This window comes from Cynocephalus volans, chromosome 13 (assembly GCF_027409185.1).
Source record: "Cynocephalus volans isolate mCynVol1 chromosome 13, mCynVol1.pri, whole genome shotgun sequence".
NCBI classification, from domain to species: domain Eukaryota; kingdom Metazoa; phylum Chordata; class Mammalia; order Dermoptera; family Cynocephalidae; genus Cynocephalus; species Cynocephalus volans.
This window is the reverse complement of record NC_084472.1, coordinates 60,405,112-60,424,270: the sequence shown is the minus strand read 5'-3', so window position 1 is coordinate 60,424,270 and position 19,159 is coordinate 60,405,112.

Sequence of the window (19,159 nt, the reverse complement as noted above, 5' to 3'; positions counted from 1 at the left end):
GAATGGGATGATATTTTCAAAATACTAAAAGACAAAGATTGCCAGCCAAGAATACTCTACCCTGCAAGGCTATCCTTCCGAAATGAGGGGCAAATAGTATATTTCTCAGACAAACAAAAACTGCGGGAGTTCACTACCACAAGACCACCCTTACAAGAAATCCTCAAGGGAGTACTGGGTTTGGTTCCTGAAAAATAACTACCACTGCCATAAAAACCTAAGAAAAATCTAAACCCGCTAGTACAATAAAAATGGCATTCATGAAGAGAAAACAAGCTAACAAAAACACTATCTACAACCTAAAGAACCAACAAACAAAGAAACCAAACAGTAAATCAGAAAGCAAGGAACAAAAGACACCTAAGACAACCAAACAACCAATAAAATGCTAAGAATAAATCAACACCTTTCAATAACAACTCTTAATGTTAAAGGCTTAAATTCCCCAATTAAAAGACACAGACTGGCTGACTGGATCAAAAAGCAGGACCCAACTATATGCTGCCTACAAGAGACCCACCTCACCCATAAAGATTCACACAGACTAAGAGTGAAAGGATGGAAAAAGATTTACCATGCAAACAGAAAAGAAAAACGAGCTGGAGTGGCTATTCTTATATCTGACAAAATAGACTTTAAACTAAAAACCATAAAAAGAGACAATGAGGGACACTACTTAATGATAAAAGGACTGATCCATCAAGAAGACATAACAATCATAAATATGTACGCACCCAATGTTGGAGCAGCCAGATTTATAAAACAAACTCTATTAGACCTAAAGAAGGAAATAGACACTAATACCATAATAGCAGGGGACCTGAACACTCCACTGTCAATATTAGACAGATCATCTAGGCAAAGAATCAGTAGAGAAACACAAGATCTAAACAAGACTCTAGACCAATTGGAATTGGCAGATATCTACAGAACATTCCACCCAACAACCTCAGAATATTCATTCTTCTCATCAGCACATGGATCATTCTCCAGGATAGATCACATATTAGGTCACAAATCAAGTCTCAATAAATTCAAAAAAATTGGAATTATCCCATGTATCTTCTCAGACCACAATGGATTAAAACTAGAAATTAATAACAAACGAAACTCTGGAAACTATACAAACACATGGAAATTAAACAGCATTCTACTTAATGACATATGGGTCCAAGAAGAAATCAAGCAGGAAATCAAAAAGTTTATTGAAACTAATGAAAACAATGATACATCATACCAAAACCTGTGGGATACTGCAAAAGCAGTATTGAGGGGAAAATTTATTGCATTAAATGCTCACTTCAGAAGAATGGAAAGATGGCAAGTGAACAACCTAACACTTCACCTTAAAGAACTAGAAAAACAAGAACAATCCAATCCTAAAGTTAGCAGACGGAAAGAAATCATTAAGATCAGAGCAGAACTGAATGAAATTGAAAACCAAAAAACAATTCAAAAGATCAACGAATCAAAAAGTTGGTTTTTTGAAAAGATAAATAAAATTGACAAACCATTAGCATGGCTAACAAAAAAAAGAAGAGAGAAGACTCAAATAACAAAAATTAGAAATGAAAAAGGCGATATTACAACTGATTCATCTGAAATACAAGGAATCATTCGAGACTACTATAAACAACTATACGCCAACAAATTTGAAAATCTGGAGGAAATGGATAAATTTCTGGACACACACAAGCTCCCAAAACTGAACCGTGAAGACGTAGAAAATTTGAACAGACCAATAACAATAAAGGAGATTGAAGCTGTTATCAGAAGGCTCCCAACAAAGAAAAGCCCAGGACCAGATGGATTCACAGCAGAATTTTACCAAACATTCAAAGAGGAATTGACACCGATTCTTTACAAACTATTCCAAAAGATTGAAACGGATGCAAATCTCCCAAACTCATTCTATGAAGCAAACATCATCCTGATACCAAAACCAGGTAAAGATATAACCAAAAAAGAAAACTACAGGCCGATATCCTTGATGAATATAGATGCAAAAATCCTCACTAAAATACTAGCAAACAGAATACAGCAACACATACGAAAAATTATTCATCACGATCAAGTGGGATTCATCCCAGGGATGCAAGGTTGGTTCAACATACGCAAATCAATAAATGTGATACACCATATTAATAAACTCAAACAGAAGGACCATATGATCATCTCTATAGATGCTGAAAAAGCATTTGATAAAGTTCAGCACTCATTCATGACAAAGACCCTCTATAAGTTAGGTATAGAGGGAAAGTATCTCAACATAATTAAAGCCATATATGCCAAACCCACTGCCAATATCATTCTGAATGGGGAAAAGCTGAAAGCTTTTCCTTTAAGAACAGGCACTAGACAAGGATGCCCACTCTCACCACTCCTATTCAACATAGTGTTGGAAGTACTAGCCAGAGCAATCAGAGAAGGGAAGGAAATAAAGGGCATCCAGATTGGAAAAGATGAAGTCAAACTGTCCCTGTTTGCAGATGACATGATCCTATATATCGAACAGCCTAAAACCTCTACAAAAAAACTCTTGGAATTGATAAATGATTTCAGCACAGTAGCAGGATACAAAATCAACACGCAAAAATCAGTAGCATTTCTTTTCTCCAATACTGAACATGCAGAACGAGAAATCAAGAAAGCCTGCCCATTTACAATAGCCACCAAAAAAATAAAATACTTAGGAATTGAGTTAACCAAGGAGGTGAAAAATCTCTATAATGAGAACTACAAACCACTGCTGAGAGAAATTAGAGAGGATACAAGAAGATGGAAAGATATTCCATGCTCTTGGATTGGAAGAATCAACATAGTGAAAATGTCCATACTACCCAAAGTGATATACAAATTCAATGCAATCCCCATCAAAATTCCAAAGACATTTTTCTCAGAAATGGAAAAAACTATCCAGACATTTATATGGAACAATAAAAGACCACGAATAGCCAAAGCAATGCTCAGCAAAAAAAATAAAGCTGGAGGCATAACACTACCTGACTTTAAGCTATACTACAATGCTATAATAACCAAAACAGTATGGTACTGGCATAAAAACAGACACACTGACCAATGGAATAGAATAGAGAATCCAGAAATCAACCCATACACTTACTGCCATCTGATCTTTGACAAAGGCACCAAGCCTATTCACTGGGGAAGGGACTGCCTCTTCAGCAAGTGGTGCTGGGATAACTGGATATCGATATGCAGGAGAATGAAACTAGATCCATACCTCTCACTGTATACTAAAATCAACTCAAAATGGATTAAGGATTTAAATATACACCCTGAGACAATAAAACTTCTTAAAAAAAACATAGGAGAAACACTTCAGGAAATAGGACTGGGCACAGACTTCATGAATACGACCCCAAAAGCACGGGCAACCAAAGGAAAAATAAACAAATGGGATTATATCAAACTAAAAAGCTTCTGCACAGCGAAAGAAACAATTAAAAGAGTTAAAAGACAACCAACAGAGTGGGAGAAAATATTTGCAAAATATACATCTGACAAAGGATTAATATCCAGAATATATAAGGAACTCAAACAACTTTACAAGAAGAAAACAAGCAACCCAATTAAAAAATGGGCAAAAGAGCTAAGTAGGCATTTCTCTAAGGAAGATATCCAAATGGCCAACAGACATATGAAAAAATGCTCAACATCACTCAGCATCCGGGAAATGCAAATCAAAACCACATTGAGATACCATCTAACCCCAGTTAGGATGGCTAAAATCCAAAAGACTATGAACGATAAATGCTGGCGTGGCTGCGGAGAAAAAGGAACTCTCATACATTGTTGGTGGGACTGCAAAATGGTGCAGCCTCTATGGAAAATGGTATGGAGGTTACTTAAACAATTGCAAATAGATCTACCATACGACCCAGCCATCCCACTGCTGGGAATATACCCAGAGGAATGGAAATCATCAAGTCGAAGGTATACTTGTTCCCCAATGTTCATCGCAGCACTCTTTACAATAGCCAAGAGTTGGAACCAGCCCAAATGCCCATCATCAGATGAGTGGATACGGAAAATGTGGTACATCTACATAATGGAATACTACTCAGCTATAAAAACGAATGAAATACTGCCATTTGCAACAACATGGATGGACCTTGAGAGAATTATATTAAGTGAAACAAGTCAGGCACAGAAAGAGAAATACCACATGTTCTCACTTATTGGAGGGAGCTAAAAATTAATATATAAATTCACACACACACATACACACACACACACACAAACCGGGGGGGGGGGGGAAGAAGATATAACAACCACAATTATTTGAAGTTGATACAACAAGCAAACAGAAAGGACATTGTTGGGGGGGAGGGGGGGAGGGAGGTTTTGGTGATGGGGAGCAATAATCAGCTACAATGTATATCGACAAAATAAAAAAAAAAAAAAAAAAAAACCTATGAAAAAAAAAAAAAGTAGTTTTGAGTGATCTCCCACCACTGAATTTCTGAATCCACAAATTATCCATCTCTATAGTGCCTTCCATCAAGCTTCCTTTGCTGAGGAATTCTTTCTCCATTTTGGAGACTGGGTGTTCCCTCAAGTATTGTGTTTTTGGAGGGAGTCATCCATTCCCTCTCCTTCCATCCATTTAGCCGAACAGGGCAGAAATTACATAAGGGTTGAATGAAAGGCTATGTAGTCAGGTCACATTGGGGTTAGAATTCTGGTTCTAACAATGACTAACAGGGAGAACCTGAACAGGTTTATTAATTACTGTAAGCCTCTGTTGCCCCATCTAGTAAAGCAAGTATATAAATATAGAACCTACTACGTGATGTTGTTAAGTATTTATTACAAATATATATTCTGCAAAATTTTAATTTGAAAATATTTTGTAAGATTGTGCTATAAAGTCTTCCAGATAGTGGGATTATAAAAGTGAGGAAGATATTGTGCTTTTCCTAAAAAAGTCGGTAGCTTAGTTGAGGATTTACATAAATCTACTAAGAATTATAATGCAGGGAGAGTTAAATGCCACATACAGGCTAAATTAAAAATCCCTTGGCAGCTTATAGGAGGAGCACATAGCCCAGTCTTTATGCTTTTTGTGTATTTTAGGGAGCAGTGGTGGAGACAGAGAAGAAGAAAAGAGAAGAGACAAGAAGAGGCAAGGAGGAGAGCCTTCCGAGAGGATTTTGAGAATATATTCTATGTTTATAAAAGTGATTATTTCCATTTATTGGTTTTTCATTTAGTGCAGCAGTATTTGTCTTAAAATAGAACAGAATTTCCCAAAAGGGAAATAATGGTGAACATTCTATCCAGAAATAAATTAAAAAGGTAGGCAAAATATAAGTAGAAAATTAATTTTACATTACTGTACATTTTGTATTTATTTGAAAAATGTCGTTATTTTCCTCCTGATGAAAAACAATTGTCATGAATGTAATGATAGGTCTAATTAAGATAAAACTCTAATGCTCACTATAAACCTTTTGGATCTAAATTGTTTGAAGGATGGCATCCATTGGAAGAGCTCTTTTTCTTCTTTACCAAATTAACTCTTAATTGCTTTTCAGGACAAATTTGTGGGTCACATTCTTTGGAAAACCTCTCCTGAGCTCCCTTACACTTTCGTCCACCTCCATTTGAGTCTGATTTATGTCCCACATATGGTGACATTGCATCCTTCCTATTTCAGTTGGCTTACTAATCTGTGCTTCCTTCTAGACTCAGAGACTTTATTGAAATAACATAATCTAGTCTCATTCTCTCTCTCTCTCTCTCTCTCTCTCTTGCATTTTCATTTCTTGGCATGCTACTTGATAACTGTCAGCACTCTTACCAATTGTTTGCTGCTTTCATTAATGAAAGGGTTAAACTAATCAATCTCACATCTTCATAAAAAGTATGTCATAAAGATGTTGGAGATTTGGTGTCATAGGCAGAATAATGATGCCCCGACTCCCGAAGGTGCCATGTCTTCATTACCCAAACTTGTGAATATGTTAAATTACATGGCCAAAGGGACTTTGCAGATGTGATTAAGAGTACAGACCTTGAGATGGAGAGATTATCCTGGACTACCCAGGTGGTCTCCAGATGTGAGGAAAGTACTTAAAAGTGGAAGAGAGGGGCAGAAGAAGAGTCAGAGAGTGGTGTGATAGTGAAGAATGATCAGAGAGATGAAATGTTGCTGGATTTGAAGACGGAGGAAGGGCCTCTAGAAGCTGGAAAAGGCAAAGAGATGGATTCACCCCTGGAGCCTCCAGGAGGATTCACTGCATGACCTTGCTGGTATCCAACTCCTGCCTCTCTCCTTATTTTACATCATGCTACCCTTGAGTCACAGTGTTCTGGTCAAACTGGTCTCTTTATCATTCTGGCCACAGATGTCTGTCTCTGCTCCTACCGTTGCTCTGAAATGTTCCTTCACTAATTTCTTATATCCTAATAGACTTTACATATCCTTCCTATTTCAGTTCAAGTATCACTTCTCCAGGAAACCTTCACTGGACAACTTCTTCACTCACCCCTAGCCAGATCTCTTCACTATGTGCTATCACAGAATGATGGTTCTTTCCACTAGAGCACTTATTTTATCTTGTAATTGAGCATTTATTAGAATGATAATTTGTTTGGTGTCTCCCTTCCCCTAGACTGTAAGCAGTGTGAGAGATTAGATTTGTTCTGCTTAATATTGTACACTGAGCCCCTGCACAGTAACTTCCATGACAATAGCAGGAAATTGATGAGAACTTTTTGAATGAATGAATAAATTAATTAATGCACTGCAAAATAGGATATTGGGAGGATTAGTAATATTTAATAGAGTGAGGCAGTTTCATTAAGCTGTGCTGACATTCTGATTATTCATTACATGTAACTTCTGGACTTCTACCAAAATAACATGTTCATTTTTATTTCTTTACCAAATATTTTCCTTACTTCTTGAATAGTTTGGAGTGATTGATATAATGATATTGTTTGAAAATAAACTGAAGCAGAGTTAAGTGACTCAACCAAAGAAGACAGCTTTATAACTACAACTAAAACTCAGGGTTTTTTTTGATAATAAAAAGTAATAATAATGTAGGTCTCTTTCAACCAGGTATGTATTTCTAAAACAGCCGAACTCAAATATTAACACGGAAATGCCTTTGGTATTTCAGGTTAGTCCCTACTTTTTAAATTTCTCTTTTGGGACATAATCAAAATCCTGTCATGTTAAAGTCTTAGAGCTCAAAGAGCATATAAAAATTGAACAGTTTGTTAAGGTGACATATTCCAAGGCCATTGCAAAACTCATAATTCAGATGACATGTTCACAGGCAATACAAAATCTAGAGTGGTGTCAGTTCAAGGCAAAAAAACTAAGGAAATATGATGAGTTCATCAAAATGATGCCAAGATCATAAATTCAGTGTCTGTATGAAAGAAAAATGTTAACAATAGGTGATAGAAGATCAACAAGAAGAATATATAATAACACAATATAAAAGTTAGCTATAACTAACACATTATGTTGAAATCTTAAGATTTGATATTTCAATAAAATTCCAGGAAAAAACAGTATCTATATAGCCCTGAAAAATATTATTCTTAGATCATTTTTAAAATCAGTTTTATTGAAGTCTAATTTAAATACAATAAAATTCACAAATTTTGGAATGCATAACTTGATTAATTTGAACAATTAGATATGTGGTATAACTACCACAGTCAAGACATAGAGCATTCCCATCATCTAAAAATGTTAAGATGTGCCCCTTTGCACACATTACTTTCTCCTTTCCCAGGTCCTTGATAACCACTGATCAACCTTCTGTCACTATAATTTTGCCTTTTCTAGGATCTCACATAAGTGGAATTAAACAGTAAGTAATCTTTTGTGTCTAGTTTCTATCACGTAGCATAACGCTTTTGAGATGCATCTATGCTATTTGCATGTATCAGTGTTGCTTTCATTTTAGATGGTTCTTATTTTCTATTTTCTACCAAAGTCTTGGTCATATTTTAAACAAATATTTTTATTTATTTTTATTTTTTATATTTTATTTGCTTCAAAATAAATGGTATAATTAATTTTAAATTTGTTGCTTTGATTTTAGCGTTAAAGGAAGGGTTCTTGATTTTTGGCCCCCACATTTCTCTCCCACTCATAGCTTTGGCCACGGGCCACTTTGTTTCCCCCCACACAATCTAGTTCTATTGCAGTACCTATAAAGGAAAACTAGTTCATTCTTGACCCACTGTACACCAAACACATGTTCTTCTTGGGAGAACTTCTCTATTCTCAAGATTTTATTTATACTGAAGACTGATAAAATTTTATTCTTAAATCTGACTGGTTTCCTGAGCATCAGACCCTTATCTACTTTCCTCTTGGTCATATCTACTTGGTCATTTCTGCCCCTATAAACATGTCTACTAGAATTGGGAAGTGTTTAAAAATTTATGCTGCTTGCAAGCTAACGAGCTAGCATGTCACAGTTTCCTGGATGCTGACAAAAGAAATGAGACTCCTAGGCCAGAGGCAGAGGACTTTATTACTCATGGCACAGCAGGCAGCGTGAACTTCATGTTACCCCAGTTTCCCTTCACCTCCCCAAGTCCCATAAGGGAATACAGAGTGGCCTGGGTAAATGCTATAGTCAAAAGGGCATGTGTCACAGCTGAGGAACCATAGGATACCTAATCTTTCTTTCCAAGGGACTACAAGCAAACCTGACCAATCTTTGCACAGATGAAATCAGTGCCTCTATTATCCTAGACAGCAAATGAATCTGCTCTCTGCATATATGGTGTGCAAAGACTACTCAGAACAAAAGACATTACAAGAAGAGCAGAAATGGGAAAAACTCATGGAGTATTGTATCTCAAGAATCTCACATTCTCAAATTCTCAAACCCCCAAAAGTAACATCTTCCTAACTCTCAAAAATCTTTGCTTCTCCCATCGATTTCTTTATCTCTGTTAACACTATCACCCATCCTAAAAACATGAGAATCATACCAGACTTCATTATTTTTCCAAAGCTCAATAGCAGTAGCTTCCTCATTCCTAGAAATTCTAATGTCTAAATATTTAGCAAAATCACCCCCTTCTCTGCATCACTATTAAGAATCCTTAATTTGAGTCCTTGTCATTACTGTCTTGAACTGTTACAATAATCTAGAACAGTGGTTCTCCAAGTGTTGTACCCAGACAAGCAACATCACCATTAATGGAAACATTAGAAGTGCAAAATCTGGGCCCTCTCCAGACCTACAGAATCTCTGGGGTGTGGATAGAATCCTGCAATCTGCTTTCACAAGTCCTCTAGGGGATATCCTAATGTTTCTTGAAGTCCAAGAGCCACTGTTCTTAATTGTGCTTACCTCCCTTAAATAGATTCTCTTCTCTGCCACCAGAATAAACCAACAGAAACACAAACCTGTTCATATCACTCCTCTTTAATACTTTTTAACATCTTTATAACTGAACGATAAAGTTCAAGACTTAGCTTAAGTAAGCTGCTTCAGATATCCCTCCTGGAAGCCTCGGTCTGTGGAAAACCCTCTTCCATTCCCTCAAAGCACCTGTCCATATTTTTAGTAAAACAATTTAGGAGGTAGTTAGACCTTAAGCTCCAAGTTAGACAAACCTGGGATTGAATCTTTGCTCTACCACGTACTAACTGTGTACCTTTAATGAAGTAATATGTCCTTTCTAAGCTAGCTTCATCCTCTGTAGATCTGGAACATTAATGCCACCTGCCTCAAAGTAAGTGTGAGTATTTTGTTAAACAATATCTATAAATGCACACTGCGTTCTGCTTAGTAAGCACAAACTTGTTTTTTATTACTTATATAGTGCTTCATTCATTATTATTTATAATAGTTTCTTGCTAATATTACTAATCATTGCTTATGGTTGTTATTCTGGCAGACAGCATATATTCTTACTAATTGTGCTCTTCTCTAGTCTGAGGGGCAACATCAATCCTGGCAAATACATAGTGGGTTTTCAATAAATGTTTATGAACTAAATCTAGTTACCGTATTAACAACCAAACACATAAAAGATACTATGGTGGCAATAAGCAAAAGAAATAGAAGATCTATATAAATAGAAGCTTATTTAAGTGAATAGTAATTTATATATTTAAGTCACCCTAGGTAGCAAGAAAATTATTCCAACTCATTGATTTGGCACTTGTGTGCTACCCTTGAGAATACAAAGATTGATAAAACATAATTCTTGTCCTCATGAAGCTTAAGGCCTAGTGGGAGAAGGCATACTAGTAAACAGATACAATGATGTATTACATAAGGATAAGTGCTGTTGATGTTGCACACACAAAAAAAATTGATAGGAGCACAACCTGGGCAAGAACGAATTGGGAAAATGTTGAATTCAAACTCATAAAATAAGGTACTGCATACTGAGGATAACAAAAACAAAATCTAGCAGCAAAACATATGATTTAGTCTCTTATTTAAAGCCACTTCTTTACTGCCCAATAAAGTTGGTGACAACAGCTTCCAGTTGAATGCAGAAGAAATAACTCACTCGGAAAATATTTCTCGTCCAGTTGGGACTGAGGATTAGTAAAATCACTAAGCAACACGTTCAAGAAGTAGGATATACGTACCCATCAAAATCAGGGCAAAAACAATCTCTGTTCTTCTGAAAGTAAAGCTCATTAGAAGAGATGGTGTTGTGTTTCCGAAACTCAACCTATTTTAATGTTCCACTAATCATCTCAATGTGACTGAAGCTATCAGACATCACAGATAAAAAATTATGACTATGAACATGATGTAAATTGAATATCAACAAAATGAATAAAATCTACATCCTCAATAAAGCTTTTTAATTATTATATAATTTCAAAAATCATTTCTTCCGTGAAAATAAGAGGTTGGCTTTTCTGGTAGCTTGAAAATTTGCTCAGTATCTCAGTTTATATCAGATCCATTTAAGAACTGAGGATTTTATCAAATCTTTTTCCTGTAAATTATACAACATTGCTGCTGTCACTTGTCAATCAGGTTAAAATGGTGGATTTTCTTTTTATCACGCTTGAATTTTATAAACATTTGATTTTTAAATTGTAGGCTGTTTTTACTTGCACTAACTTACAACGTGAAATATTCACAACTTATTGAGTAGACTTTTGAGTGAATCTATTTCATAGAAGAAAGTGGTTTTCAGAGCAAGTATCATTTTTTTAAAAATCTACATGTTCTTCTAAAGAATGGGATAGAGGCAATTTCCAAAAGGTCCCAGATAAAATAATATTTGCCACTCTATGTCAATTTTAATAACCACATTTTTTATTAAAACAAAATCTTAATTGTATTTGCAAAAGTTCTGTATAAACTTATTCAAAATATTTGGACTACCAACTACAGTTCAGGTATCCAGTAACAGGTAGAATGAATGAAAAGGTGTCATCCACAAATACCCCTATATATATGGATTAGGATGCGTCTGGTAATGTGAGATTTTTGGGTTTCTTTGAATCCTCTTGCACAACTAAATATGCTCCTGCATAACGCTCCTGAAAGCTTCTGGCCATATATTATTCTGCTGCCTCCCTCCGATGATATGTTACTATGATAAATCATTACAGTGCACTGCTGCTCTGATGAGCTGTGGCTTCAGTACACCATTGAAGCTGTCACAGGGATGATGTATGAGAAAGGCATACTGATGATGTTTTACGCAAAAGATGGTGCTGCCCTGGGAACAAAAGGTTTAGGAGAAGATTCAACATAATTACCCGATAAAAGTCAACCTGCACACAGCATGCTAGGAAATGCATTCATGGGTATGGTAAATCACTTCTCTTTAGTGTGTGGTATTTCGGGTGCTATGGTCATAAGCTCCTTCCCTGAGCTATAGATTGATCTATTATAAACATGATTTTTTAGTTTAGTGGAAACAAAAGCATAAAGGATGAAATTTAAATTTACCAGAAACTCAAATGTATAGATTAATTCTGAGAATCTGTATTGTTTTTCAACTTTAGAGTAATTTGTCCAGGTATTAATTGGTGCTGAACATTTTCTTATATTTTTGGGAAAAATATATATATTTGTAATGATCAGGCAGGACTTTTCTGGGAAAATATTGCCCTGACTAAAATCAGGGATTAATTTAAGTTTGCACTAAATCCTTACCATGTAACATTTAAATATCTGAAGAGCCACCTTTAATCATGACTTCTGGGACAATGTGCCAAATTATTTATTTAATTTAAAAATAGCCTCCTGATCCTCATTCATGTTGTGTAAGGAAGAATAAAAAAACTTAAGAAAATGTAGTTTCTTTAGGTTCATAGAGAACTTAAAGAGTGACTCTATACTGAGTTCCCCATACACAGTAGATTCTAAATAAATATTTGCTGATTTGAAATGAACTTCATAATTATTTGTCCCTTTGTGATATTAGCTCTATTACATAATGGGAAATGTCAATCAGCCCCACTAGGCAAATAAAAGGAGCAGAAAATATCCTCGAGGAGCAAAGGTATATTTTATGATAAATTTTTGAGAACGTCCTTTGTTCCAAGTTAAAGTCTTATAAAGAAAGATAGGGAAAAAATGCCTTAGATCATCATGCAATCAATTAATCACTATTTTGTGCATCTTTTAAATAAAATTAAATTTACAAGAAATTTAAGATTTAATCACATTCTGTTTTCATTTTCTATGAAAGTTAATCAAGGATAATAGAGGTAGGTTTAAAGGGAATTGTTTAAGGAGCATCTTTGAAATTTGCATTTGCGAGAACTGTTAGAAAATATGCTAGCCTCATAAAAAGCCTTAAAAGGTGTCTTCAGTTTTTGCTTTTTTCATTTTTCTACATTATGGAAAGTTCTTAAATTAACTTTTCTTTGGAACATTGACAACTTAACACTTGTCATTCTTAGGTTTTGGTAACCTAAAAATCTCTTGTTTAAAAATCTTTACCTCTGTTTTCTGCTTACCTTCACCATCTTGACATCCAGGTGGGACAGCCAAAGAGCTTGCCACTTGTTTGAAATAAACCTCTCTTACAATTATCTGCTTTATGTTAGATGCCAAGGAATGATCAGCTAAGTCTATCCACAACCAAATAAACTACAAGTCAAATACCAACTCCCAGCTTGGAAACTAGGGAGACATGGGAGTGATGAAAATAAAACACCATATGACAACATTCCATGTTGCCCCTCTGATTGTTCAATGTTTTGTATCCATAATAAATTTAGAAGGTTTAAAGAGCCAATTTATTTAAAAGCAGCTGGAGAAATTACAGTTGCTTATGCTTGTTCTTGAGTCTGGTCTTCATATTTCAGATGTTTTGGTAAAAGTCCAAAAAATATAGAATCAGAGTCTTAAGTACAAGATATCTGAGAATCAAATTTAGTTGACTCTAGTCCTTCATTCAATAAGTAGTTTGGAAAATTTCTTATCTGTCAGCCTCTGTGTTACAAAAAAATAACATGAGCACTGGGGTTGGTGAAACGGGCCACAGCCAAATAGACACATATTTCTTTTATTAACATAACAAACCAAAACAGAAAAACAAACAAAACTAGAATTGGTTCTCAGAATATCTTCTAAGTAAAAAAAGACACTGAACAACATCAAAAGGACTCAGTTGATACTAGAATTAATTGAGAAAAGCAATACGTCAAGTAATATACATGTTTCAAAAGGGCATTTTGATCTATGCCCCTGTTATATAGGCTGCTCAGATTGTATGAGAGAGTAGAAAATCATGTATTTCCTCAAAATTCTGTCAAACAACTTTCCTTAATTATGAGGACCACTTGATAGGGAAAAAAAAGAAAAGGAAATTTGAAACATAAGAAAGGAAAGAGGAGCCACTTTTTATGGTAATTATTGGTTATAAATATATTTTCCTACCTAACTGTAGTTGCTTAGGATCATGCATATTTCCTTAATCTTTCTAAATCCTCTTCACTATGTAAACATCAGGAATCAAATAAACAAGTGTTAAGAAATGCAAAAAAAAACCCCAAAACATTTGGATCATAAATATAAAGCATATCCACATTCAACATTCACTTTTAGTATAAAATCTATCTATCAGTTTAGACATTGTATATAATTATTTGTCACACATATGTAGGTCCTCAGTAAATATTAGTTCTTTCTCTTTCTCACAGGAAGCAAGAGTATATACAGTGTGTGAACACAGTTTAGAGAATATCAAGTGCTATATAGCCTAGAATCATCTTCATATGACGATTTGGATCATGCTGTTCAAATATTGATTAGCAGAGTGTAATGGAAACAATTTGTGCTTCAGATTCAGACAGACTATTTGTCAGTAACTGTTTCACCACTTTTTGAAAGAGTGAATTTAGTAAATATTTTAATATTTTCGAGCCTCTATCTTTATCTCTAAAATAGAAATAATAACACATACCTGAAACAGTTGCTACAAGTAGTCAGTGTTATTTGGAAGCAGGTATTTAAGGCTGTTAGCTGCATCCCTGACTTGCTTGGTTAATCTAGTTTATAGAAAATTAATTACCATGTGCTTAGATTGATATCAAGGTATTCTCTTATGAGACTTTAGGTTAGGTTATTAATATGTTTGGTATTCTGTTAAAAATATATAATCACTTTAGTTTTAGATAGCACAAGTGCTCAATTATCCAGACTTCAATGACTACTAAGAGTATAATACCAAATATAGAAGGAGAAAACAGCCAAAATTTGAGTTTATGAAAGTGGAAGTGGTTAAAATGATAATTAACACTTTGTCTGAATGCAAACTACATACTCTATCTATTAGACCAGGTGTGTGTGCATGTGTGTGTTCATGCGTGTGTGTGTGTGTATGTGTGTTTGTTTGTATAATTTTGCCTCACTCCACTTTGCAAGACTGTTTCAGCCTACCAGAATCTAGGTCAGAATCTAAGTGGCTAAGCGTAACATTTATATAACAATAAAGTCCTTGAGATACTATCAACTTACTTACTGAGATTCAAAACCACTACATAATTTAAGTAAGAAATTTTCTTGTGAAAACTCTTGAAAATAGATTTTACATAACTTTTATGATTACTACAAATGTAAAGATCCCATTTTTTTAATAAGAAAATCTACGATATATCATTTCAGCACAATCTGGTATGCTTCTTAGGGAGATACTGTGTTGAATATTATTACACTTGGCTTTATACACATGTGGTTCAGCAATTAAGCAAAAGCAAACATTAACAAAAATAACCCAAAACAGATTGCAATCTAAAATAGAAATCATGAAGATTCAACAGAGCTGCAAGGATGTTATGTACCTAAAGTAGTAGATGATGAGGTATTTTCAGAATTATGAAAAAAAAACAAAGGACCTAAACAGAAAAAATCTCATTATAGTAATCCCAACTTTTACATTATGGCACTCCATCTGTTTTTTGGTTTTTTTTATAGAGGTAATTATGATAAATTATCTACTATTTTAATACCAAGGAAAGAAATGACTTGAAATTTACAAGTGTCATTAATACCGTGTTATATAATCTGTATCTATCCATGAAACTTGACAAAATTTTTTTCATTCCTGCTTTCCCTTCTCAGTATTTTAGAAGTCATTCAGTTCATAGTAAGCAGTTTAGTGTGGAAAATCACAGGACTATAGCATTGAGTAGAGTTCAAGCTTCAGTAAAATGACGATTATTTTTCAGTTTTACTAATTTTAAGCCTACCTTAACTTCATTCTAATTGTCTGGCTGATGATTCAGGTAATTTCACTTTGTTTATCTAACTTCTGCTTTCTTTTTTCATCTAATGAGAGTCTCATTATAAATAACATGACCCAATAAAGTACAGCCTAACGTAGTAAAGTATCATTTATATAATGAAAGTACTTCATCTTAGCCCATAAGACAGTTTTGTCATGTGTATTTGGAATACGATATTATAGCAATTTGTAAGCTCAGAAAAAGGAATTTTGGCAAATTTAGTGTTCTATTGCTTTGGTGGAAGCTTATACTTTGATTTATTTTATTTTCTCATTAAATAGTGGCATCATTAATACATTTTAGCTAATGAAAAATCTCAACAGATATTTTGTTGTAAATGTGTATGTGCCTATGTTTTAGGGCTTGTAGATAGAAAATGGACTAAGGAGAAGCAATTTAAGTACCACCAATGCACGACTTGATGCTGCATTTCAGAACAGGGTTTATAAACACACCTAGTTGCAATTATTTTTTCCATAAGGCATTCTCCTTCCATGCTTACTCAGAAAGTCTGCAAAAGTTCACAAAATTTTCTTCTGGAAATATTCTTTCATCACACCACCATGTACCTTAATAATTAAATTCTCTGCTTTCAATTGGATATTTTTCAAAACAATTAAAAAAGAAAAATAAAGTGAGTGAATAGGAAACAACAGGAAGGAGGCAGACCAAGTACTTTGAACAATCAGGGCTTGGATTTAAACCAAAAGGGAAGTAATTGATACATATAGACTAAAAAAAGAGATGATGCATATAACATGTTACTATTTGGAGGGAATCTTAGGTGCAGAAAGCAAAGATATTGGAAAGGGAGTCAGCCAAAAAATTTGGTTGCAGCATTGATTCTATCACTATATAATATATGATATTTAGTAAATTAATATTCTTTGTGCTGCATTTCACTATATTAATAAAAGGGATATAGAGTTTATGACCCTTATTTTCTCTTCTAGCTCTAAATTCTAAAATGTTGATATAATTTCAAAAGAAGAAAATAGAGGCAACTCGTTTTTGTTTCAGCACATAGTTTGAGATATAAAAATTTTTCTGGCAATGTATAGATTAAAAGGCTTAAACCAAAACTAGTGAGTCAGCAACAACTGCAATGCAATCTTGACTACAAGATAACAACCACTCAAAGGCACTGAAAAATGCAGCCATTTGATACCCTGCACTTGCTCATCTTCAGAGCTGTCTGATGCTCTGACCCCATGCTCTTTGCTTCTGAGTCAATGTCAGTGTCTTCATATGGTAACTGGAACATGCGGTTGCAATTTTTCTTGGTGTTTCACGAAGAGCTTCATGTTTTACTTCACTTTTTTGACTCTCATAAACAGTAAGATACATCCACTTCATCCCACATCAAAGTGCACACTATGCTCAGCATCAAGTCTGGTAGAAGTTGTCATACCAGTATCCAGCCTAATTGTAACACATACACAGATCAACAGCTGGCTGGGTATGAAGGAGTGGGTGGTGGAAGACCAACGTTTTCACAAGTAAAAAAAAAAAACTAAAAATAGTATGAACAAATCTAAAATCTACTTAAATCAGGGCTGTTGAAACAAAGAAGAGTAAGGTATTGAGATTCTGAAGTAACTTTTTCCTTGGGGCAAATGTTGAATAATGTTCAATCTTGACGCAGGGCAATAGATGAAGAATTGAGTTTTGCCACAACAGATAACTGCAAGTGAGGGATAGGAAAACCAGTAAACTTTTTGTAGTCTTGAAAGTTTAGAGAGACCAAAAGTTGGAATTTGAGGTATCTCAAGGATAAAATCAACTTTCTTTGCAAGATATTTGTCGAATTCTAAAACCAGGCATGGCAGAAAGCTAAAATGCTAAGCAAAACGTCTATGAAAAGTAGAGTTTAAAGTAGTCACCTGTGACAATGAGGCAGGTGTTAGAACAAAGGTATCTCTAAGAGTAGGTTCCTCATAAACTCACAAACTCTGAGTTGAATGTCCTATAAAAATGTCTGTAGCAAGGGGAGAAAAAGGACTAAGACTTAACAAAATTTACAGACCTCAGTCCCTGGTTGCATTAAAGTAATCAAATAACAATATCTTTTTGGCAAAAGTCAAACAAAAGAATAAACTTTCTCTAAAGGAAGAAAATATCATCTGGAGATTCTAAATTATTTCACCCCAAGGTCTGGCACTTAATGAACCTTAGTAGTCACACCAATAAACAGGGCCAAGAAACAAGAGAAAGTTTCTTGCTTCAATAATGTCCAAGAAACAAAGAAAAAAAAACACACAACAAAAACAGATAGAATAGGAAATTACACAATAACATCCTGTAAAGGACAAAAAATATCTTGTTTGATATGTTTAATAAAATAGATGGAATATTAAATCAATAGATGAATAGATTAGGATTGTTATCAGAGAATTCAATTCTATAAAGAATATAAAATCAAGAAATAAATTTAAAAATATAACAAATAAAGAAACCAATGGATAGGGTTGGCATCAGTGTAATCATACGAGAAGACGGGCCAATCAAAATGTACAAACTGAAGCAAAAAAGAAAAATAACAAAAAGTCTCAAAGTCATGGAGGAGTCAGTGAAAATATCTAACATACATGTAACTGGAATCTCAGAAAGGAGAAATATTATGGGCAGAAAGAATATTAGAGTGGGGAGTGGCCAAGGATTTTTTCAACATATGAATGGCATCAACACACATATCCAAAAGGTCCTATGTACCCCAAGGTCAATAATTACAATGGAAACTGCTCCTAGGATCATCACAATCAGACTGCTGAAAGACAAAGACAAGCAAAAGCATCCAGATAAAAAGATACATCATCGACAAAGGAGCAACAATAAAAGGGAGTTAACATTTCATCTGAAACATTGGAAGCGAGAAGATAATCAAATTTGTATTTTTTATAAAATCTCATATACTCAGAATGGGTCATGAAGTTTACCCCAGAAAGGACAGCTGCTACTTTTTCATGTAAGATAAAGATCTTGCATGAAAGAGATGTCACTAGGGCCAGAATAGCTGCACTCTTGAATAAGCCCTTTCCATTTGATTGACGATCTGTGTTGGGCCCGTCTCATCCCATCTTCTCTGTCATTGCCTCTACTTTCATTTTGATGGGAGTGGGAGATAACAAAGTGACAGCAGTTTCTCCTTGACTAGTAAAGGGATTGAATGTTGCAAATCTGCTCACAGATTCTCAGGAAAACTTTACGTGGGAAGCATTCCTCTGAATTATGTCAGGGTTTTTAGGCCACCTGTGCTGGTGGAGCTGTGATAACATTACAGACAGGGCTATTGAGACTACAGACTGAGGCTTCTGACTTACTAATCAATAAGGCAGCACCTATATAATAGTGAAAGCTTTGGGTTTTAGAGGGCAGAAGCACTCATGCTAAATTTTGATCTACCCGCTAGTGGCAGATGGCAAGGGAGTC